An 8,548-nucleotide genomic window follows, 5' to 3' on the forward strand; every position below is an offset into this window, starting at 1 on the left:
TTTCTCTGTAGCTTTGGAGCCTGTCCTGGAACTCCCTTGGTAGACCAGGCTGGCCTCGAACTCCCAGAGATCCGCCTGCCTCTGCCTCTCAAGTGCTGGGATTAAAGGCGTGCGCCACCATCGCCCGGCCAAATCTGGGACTTTTGTATTTAAGAAAAACATGACAGCCGGGCAGTGGTGGCGCACGCCTTTAATCCCAGCTCTCAGGAGGCAGAGGCAGGCGGATCTCTGTGAGTTCGAGGCCAGCCTGGTCTACAAGGCTAGTTCCAGGACAGGCACCAAAGCTACAGAGAAACCCTGTCTCGAAAAACCAAAAAAAACAAAAAACAAAAAACAAAACATGACAGGGGCTGGGGAGTGCAGTGCTATGGGAAACTGGTTGTGCCAGAAAAAGCTGTAAAGTTCCCTGCACACACTGTTAACCGTGAAGGAAATCTGTAGGCTTATGTAAACTCAATTTAGCTAAAACCTTGTTGTCAAAAGTTGTAGATCTTAAAATTCAAAATGTCTCTAAGCATTAGCCTAGAAATTGTAAAAAAAAAAAAAAAAAAAAAAAAAAATTCCTTTGTCCATGCCTAATGCTTACTTCTTGCTCTGAAAAGGGGGCCAGAACCCATACCCACTGCCACAGTTTCAGAAGCCTGAACACTGGCTGTGGTCTCAGGTAGCTGATAAGCTTTTTGTGACTCATGGTGATTTTTTTTTCCTGGAATAAAGTTTGCTTCTGATTTCATAGACTTCAGGCTCTGTTCCCCATCATTGTGCAACCCCGGACCCATCAGGGAGATAACTTAACTGACTGCTCTTGCAAGGGACCCAGGTTCAGTTCCCACCCAGCACCCACATGGAGCTTAAAATAGGCTTAACTCAAATCCAGAGGATCTGGCGCCCTCTTCTGGCCTCACAGACATCAGGCATACATGTGGTGCACATAAATACATGCAGGCAAACACTAGTACACACAAAATAAAAACAAATATTTTTTATAAAATATGACAGTTTGTTGTGGTGGAACATTCTTGTATTCCTCCCAGGCTGGGTTTAGGAAACTGAATGTCTGAGTCACTGTCGCATTGCTGTGAAGAGACACTATGGCCAGGACAACTCTGATAAAAGAAAGCATTTCATTGGGGCTGGCTTACAATGCAGAGGTTTAGGCCAATGTCATCATGGCCGGAAGCGTGGTGGCATGCAGGCTTGAGAGTTCTACATACAAATCAGCAGGCAGCAGGAAGAGATATTGGGCCTGGTTTGAGCATTTGAAACCCCAAAATTCATGTCCAGTAACACACTTCCTCCAACAAGACCACACCTACCTCAACAAGGTCACACCTCCTTAGGCCACTCCCTAATCATTCAAATAATGAGGACCTAGGGGGCCATTTTTATTCAGTCCACCACACTAAGGTGGGATAACTGGGAGTTTGAAGCCAAAATGGCCTACATAGCAAGATCTTACCTTTGGGGAAAAAAAGAAAGAAAAAAAAAAAGGCAGAGGTGTGCCTGCTGGGGTGGGGGTAGGTGGGTGGAGTGTGGGGGTGGTGGAGGGTGGGGAGGTAGGGTGTGGTAACTGGAGAAGCCTCAAGCCTTCCTTGGGGTAACGAAGTGCACCACCACAGGCCTACACCACCAGAACCACCTCGGCGTTCACAGTTTCAAGTGATTATATTTTTAATGAGACTGGGGATAGTGGAGTCCCAATCCCAGATCTGTAGGTTAGCCCTCTAACCCCAGGGACTTCTGGACTTTTTGTTGTTCTCGTTATTGTTGCCCTTAATTTAAATTGGTTGCTGTTTGTGTTATTGAGATTTTTCTCAGCTATTACTCAGAATTCACTGCAACGCTTTGAGAGTCTAGTCGGTTCTCAGGTGTTTTGAAACACATTATTTCCACAAAATCCTGCCTTGGAGTTTTGTTTGTTTAGGTTTTGGCTTATTGTGTTTTATTTAGGGTTTGGTTTATTTGGTTTTGGTAGTGGAGTTTTGAAACAGGGTTTCACTTTCTAGCCCAGGATGACCTCAAGCCCCAAATCCTCCTGCCTCAGCTTTCCACAAGGTATGGTTACAAGAATGTAGCAATATACCTGGTAGCTACTTTGTATAGGGTCTGTCTTGTTTGTTTTTACTTAATAAGATTAGTAGTTATTTTTGTTTGTTTGTGTTTGAGACAGGGCCTCACACTGTAACACAAGTTGGTTTGGAACTCACTATAAAGTCCAAAATGGCCTCAGGTTTGCAACAGTCTCTGCCTCAAACTCCTGTGCTGTGAGGGGGTCTCTGCAGATGTCAGGCAGAGAAGCAAATCAAGAAGAGATGAGAATGAAAACCCAGGGCAGACTGACTTAAGCAACCTTTATCAAGACGTCTAAAGCATCTGAAATCAGGCAGTTTACTCCAAACATATTTAAGCCCAGTATAATTTGGGGAAAGTTTCCTGGTGTAATATAATCCCCAGTGCCCAAAGAAGCGTAATTGCATTGAAACTGGGTAGATGTGATTTCTTCCAAGAAGACGGTTTCTAAAGGTAGGCTGCCTGTACCAGCTGCAGGGCCTAGGGACACTCTGGGCTGGTCTCAGTCATGCAGATAGCGTAGAGAGCATTTGGGCAATCAATCACCTCTGGTCCTGGTTGTGGGAGCTTGGAGGAACCTCTGACTGTAAGGGTCATTTAGATTCCTACGTCTCCAGTCCTGGTTGTAGGAGCTTGGTACGGCCGGGCCCAACAGATAATCCAGATCATGGGGCTATCAGTCATTTCCAACTCCCAGCCTTCTGGGTGGAAAAGCAGGTTTTTCACCTTTCCTATTGGAAAGACAACCACACACGCTTAACAGTCCTGGTTTCTCTGGAGATCTGTCTCAAGATCTCCAAGGATTTGCTACGCTCGCAACATTGCTGGGATTCCATCCACCAGCCAGCACTCCTACTAACAACATTTTTAAGAGCACATGCACAGTAAACTACAATTATAAACGATAAGAATGAACAAGAAACAGCTTTGCCCTCCCCCAAATCCGTACAAGTAGCCATCATTGTTGTTTTCAATGTAAAATTCCAAAACAGTGATTTATATAATAAAAACATATATATAAAACTGATTTATATAATAACGACATATATATGTGTGTGTATATAACAGTGATTTTTATAATGACATATATGTGTGTATGTGTATATATATATATATGTTTGCATATATGTATACATTTTCTTTCCTACTTATACCAAGAGGGATCCTACCACTTACCAAGAGGTGAAATGTGAACTTAAACCTAATCACACCTCTACTGATTTGCGCTGAAAATACAGAGGAGAGAGACTGGGAGACACCATATGACAAGGAAAACCTCCAATAGAACCAAGATGGAAAACTGCTACAGAGACAGCCCAGTTGCTTCAACTAAGGAATTACAGGGGAAAGGCCAAGAGGATACACAGTATCATAGACTAGAAAACATTACACTCCATCATGGTATGTACAGGACTCCTCAGTTTCAAGTTAGAGCTTTGTTTTGTTTTTTAAGGTTAATTCATTTTGATTTTATGTGTATGAATGTTTTTGCCTCCATGTATGTCTGTGGACGGCATACTTGCTTGGTACCCAAGGAGGCCAGAAGAGGGCGTCAGATCCCCTAGGACTGGAGTTACAGATGGTTGTAATAGGGGACCTGGGAACTAAACCCCTATGTGACAGCAACAAGCGTTCTTAACTGCTGAGTGATCTCTCAGGCCCCAAGTTTTTATTTTTGTTGATTTTGTTTCATTTTAAAGTTTATTTGAAACAAAGTCTCAGTCTGTAGTCAAGGCTGCCCTTCAATTTAAGATTCTTCTGTGCCTGAGTGTTGGGGAGAGTACAACCATACCCACCAAAGATTAGTTTTTCACATATTAATATAAAACAAAAATCTCTAAGTAAAAAAATGGTGGGGTATTTATTCAGAGATGTTAGCGAGCAGCTTTAAAACCCGTGCATTCAGTTAGGCATAGTGACACACACCTGTAATCCCAGAACTTGAAACACAGTTAGGAGGATGCCAAAATGTCTGAGGTCAACCTGGTCTATAGTGGAATTTCTAGATAGCCAGGGCTGCATAGTGAGAACCTTCTCCAAAATAAATATAATGTGTTTTATGTTCACACGCTATAACTCAACTAGGCCACCCCGGGTCATTTTGAAGGAAATTCCAGACGCCATATTATGTCTCAATGAAATGTTTCTTTGGGTATCTTTAAGAGATAATGGCTGTGGGGCTAGCACACATCTAAAACAATAGGTCGTTATGCTTTAATTACCAAAGATACAGTTAGTATTCAAATTTCAATTCCCATGTTTATGTATGTATTTGAGAAACACTTTGAACACTGATGTGGGAGTCTCCTCTGTGTGCTGTGATCACCATTAATCAATAAAGAAACTGCCTTGGCCTGGTGATAGGACAGAACTTAGGTAGACTGTAGCGGGGGATGGACTGAATGCTGGGAGGAAGAAGGCAGAGTCGGGGAGATGCCATGGAGCCGCCACGGCCTGAGATAGACATACTGAAACTTTTCTGGTAGGCCATGACCTCATGGTGATGCACAGATTAATGGAGATGGGTTAAATTAAGATGTAAGAGTTCCATTGGAGGGCTAGTCTGGTGCCAGCAGCCGCGGTAATTCCAGCTCCAATAGCGTATCTTAAAGTTGCTGCATTTAAAAAGCTCATAGTTGGATCTTGGAAGCAGGCGGCTGGTCTGCGTTTACTTTGAAAAAATTAGAGTGTTCAAAGCAGGCCCCCCCAAAAGAAGAGTGAGTCAATAAGAAGTTGGAGCTAACGGGCCAAGCAGTGTTTTAAATAACATAGTTTCTGTGTGTTTATTCCGGGTCTAAGCTAGTCGGGCAGCGGGAATGGCCTCCTTCTACAGCCAGTGAGATGGCTCAGGGGGTAAAGGCATTTTGTTTAGCTGGACACCCCAGATCCAACTGCTGGAACTCACTTGGTGGAAGAGAACTTATTCCACAAGTTGTGAGACCTTCACACGAATGCTGACGTGCAAACACCTATACACACCGTGCACACCACACACCAACAGATACAGACAATTAAAAAAAATGCTTCCCAGCATCCTCGTGTGGCAGCTCACAACCACCTGTGACTCCAGCTCCATGGGATCAAGCAAACTCTTCCAGCCTCCATGGGCCACACACACACGTGGCATATTCTCAGACAGACACATACATGCATACATACTTATAAATTTTTAAAGATATCTTTAAAAAAGAAAATCTCTTATATCTATATATAAGGGGTTTGTTTCCATAGTAATTCTAAATCCTGTAAAACTGACCATTAAAACTGACCATCACATGTACCTATTGAGTGAGAAGAATTGAGATTCAGTACAAGGCAGTCTGGAGTCAGATCCTGTGCTCTCAACTTCTAGTGGGAGATGAAGCTACTAAGTATCTAAAATGTACCTGTTTGGGTCCAGCTGATCTTTCACTTGTTCAGCAAAGGTCAAACTTCAAAGAAAACCAAACTACAATAAGAAAGTCACTTGCTGGAGAGATGGACATGGGGTTAAGAGCACTGGCTGCTCTTCCAGAGGGCTCAGGTTCTATTCCCAGCACCCACATGGCAGCTCATAACTGTCTATAACTCCAGTTCCAAGGAACCCAAGGTCCCTTTCTGGCCTCTGTGGGCACTGCACACATATGGTGCAAAGACATACATGCAGGAGAAACACCTATGTACAAAAAATAATAAAATATCGGAAGAAAGCAGCTTGCAGGATACTGTCTATTGCCAGCCCGATTAGCCTGAAGCACCATTTCCGCTTTAAAGAAAGTTCCATTGTAATGAACAGTCAGAGGACCAGGGTGCCATGCATCTTAGAGCGCTGGGCCAGGACACATCATGTGGCCTCTGAGAATCTGAGTTCCCTGCTTCTAATGCCATGCAGTTACTCTCTGTTCCCAGTCAGGTTAGCTTGAGCTCACCAAGATCTTCCACGTCAGCTATCTCGAATCTAATCTCTAGGCTCATATATTTGAATGATTGGTTGTAGTGATATTTCATTTGAACTTTAATATAGCATGCCTGGTGATCAGAGAGTAAAACAGCCACACTGGTCAGCCTTACAGACCAGGAAGTGGTGACAGGCACCTTTAATCCCAGTAGCCACACTAGTTTGCCATATAAACCGAGCAGTAGTGGTGCACACCTTTAATCCCAGCCTTAGAGAGGAATATAAAACGGGAGGAGACAGCTCTCACTCACAGTCTCATTCTGAGATTCCTGGAGGCAGGATCGCCATTTCAGACTGAGGTAGAGAGAGGTAAGAGCCAGTGGCTGGTGGTTTTGCTTTTCTGACCTTCAGGTTGAACCCCAATATCTGTCTCTGGGTTTTTATTAATCATGCTACAATTGGTTCCTAGTTGGTGGAACTGTTTGAAAAGGATCAAGGTGCTGTGGCATGTGGAGGTTTGTCACCGTGGGTGGGCTTTGAGATTTCAAAACCCCTCACTGTTTCTAGTTAGCTCTCTATAGCGCTCTCTCTCTCTCTCTCTCTCTCTCTCTCTCTTTCTCTCTGTCTCCCCACCCCCAGAACCTCGCCTGCCTATCTGCAGCCATGCCTCCCACCACGGTGGTCATGGACTCTCCCTGAAGTTGCCAGCCCCCAATTAAAGGCTCTCTCTTTTATAAGTTGTTTGGCCATGTGTCTCTTCCCTGCTGTCTTAGCCACTGTTTGTTGCTGTGAAGACACCATGGCCATGCCAGCTAAAGGGAAGATTTGACTGGGGCTGGCTTACAACTCCAAGGCTTAGTCCATTATCACCATGGAGGGGAGCATGGTGGCACACAGGCAGACATGGTGCTGGAGAAGTAGCTGAGAGTTCTACATCCAGATTCACAGGCAGCATGCAGCCTGGATTGAGCATTTGAAACTTCAAAGCCCATTCCTGGTGACACACTTCCTCCAACAAGGCCACACCTTCTAATCCCCATCAAGGAGTAATACTCTCTAAAGAACAGCATTCAAATACATGAGCCTACGAGGGCCATTGCTATTCAAACCACCACCAGAGCAATAGGAAAGTAGCTAGGACAACCCTCCAGTGGTGAGCAGGAGACCTCACATTACACTTCCTGCATCATAAGACTTTCCATTATTTATTATCGTCACTGACTTAACATCTTTCTTTCTAGGCACTAAAAGTCTAGGGAGCCAAAAACCACTCTGTTCTGTTTAATCTTGTATTGTCACTGCCTAGACAATTGTCTGCCATCTAACAGACAGGAATTTGTTTGTTTGTTTGTTTGTTTGTTTGTTTGAGACAGGGACAATGTAATCCTGATTGTCCTGGAACTCCCTGTGTAGACCAAGCTGGGCTCAAACTCCCAGACATCCTCCTGCCTCTGCTTTCCTCTGCTGGAATTTTTAAAGGTTTGCACCACCTCACTAGCTTGGAATTGTTTTTTTCTTTGTCCCCAGAGACTGAATCTAGGATCTTAAACATGAGAAGCGAGCATTCTACCACTAAGATATATACACAACCTTCCTCTTGCTTTTTGGGACAAGGGCTCACTAAGTTCTCCAGATAGGCTTTGAATTTGTGATCCTCCTGCCTCAGCCCACAGAGAAGCCAATTGTAGGCTTGCTTATACCAGCAGACCCAACTCCAAAGATTCGTAAATGAATGGATGATGCTATACCTCATGAAGCTCTGAGAGGAAGAAGTGGCCTAGAGGGTCTTCTTTTTTTGTTTCTCAAGACAGGGTTTCCTGGAACTAGCTTTTGTAGACCAGGTTGGCCTTGAACCTACAGAGATCCACCTGCTTCTGCCCTGTCTCCCAAGTGCGGGGGCTTTTCTTAATGTTAATAGATATTTATAAAAGTACCTGTTCTCAAACATACTAATCACAAGGACAATCTCTTGGTTAAAAGTCAATTTCTGCCGGGTGGTGGTGGCGGCGCACGCCTTTAATCCCAGCACTCGGGAGGCAGAGGCAGGCGGATCTCTGTGAGTTCGAGGCCGGCCTGGTCTACAAGAGCTAGTTCCAGGACAGGAACCAAAAAGCTACCCTTTCAAAAAAAAAAAAAAAGTCAATTTCTGAAGATAAACAAAGAATAAATGTCAGTTCCTGGAACACAAATAAAGTTAGACCTCAGGCCTTTTTGCTGAGAAGTATGAGCTCAGACAATCTCCCTCTTTTTGGCTTGTTTGCTCTGTTGTTTGCATGTGCCTTTGTCCCAGGGCAACTTTATTGAAAGCAAACAAAGTCACACTCAACAGGCAAGGTTTCTCTCTGTGTCCTACACAAAGTCACCTACATGGTCACACAGTGTCATACAGGCAAGGTCTCAGCAACAGGGCGGGGTGCTTCTCAAGTCCTAAGACCCAGAAGAATAATGGCCTTCCTCTTGAAGGCCCAGGATCCACTGATCATGTGTGAAGCTGACGTGGTCTGCTGTTTCCTGCTTCACTATAAGGTGAGGCAGTGAACTGACAGTGGAGGTGAGTGAGCAGAGGGAGGGGTCAGGGCAGTGGAGGTGAGTGAGCAGAGG

The sequence above is a fragment of the Microtus ochrogaster genome, chromosome 21, assembly GCF_000317375.1.
Source record: "Microtus ochrogaster isolate Prairie Vole_2 chromosome 21, MicOch1.0, whole genome shotgun sequence".
Classification (NCBI taxonomy): Eukaryota; Metazoa; Chordata; class Mammalia; order Rodentia; family Cricetidae; genus Microtus; species Microtus ochrogaster.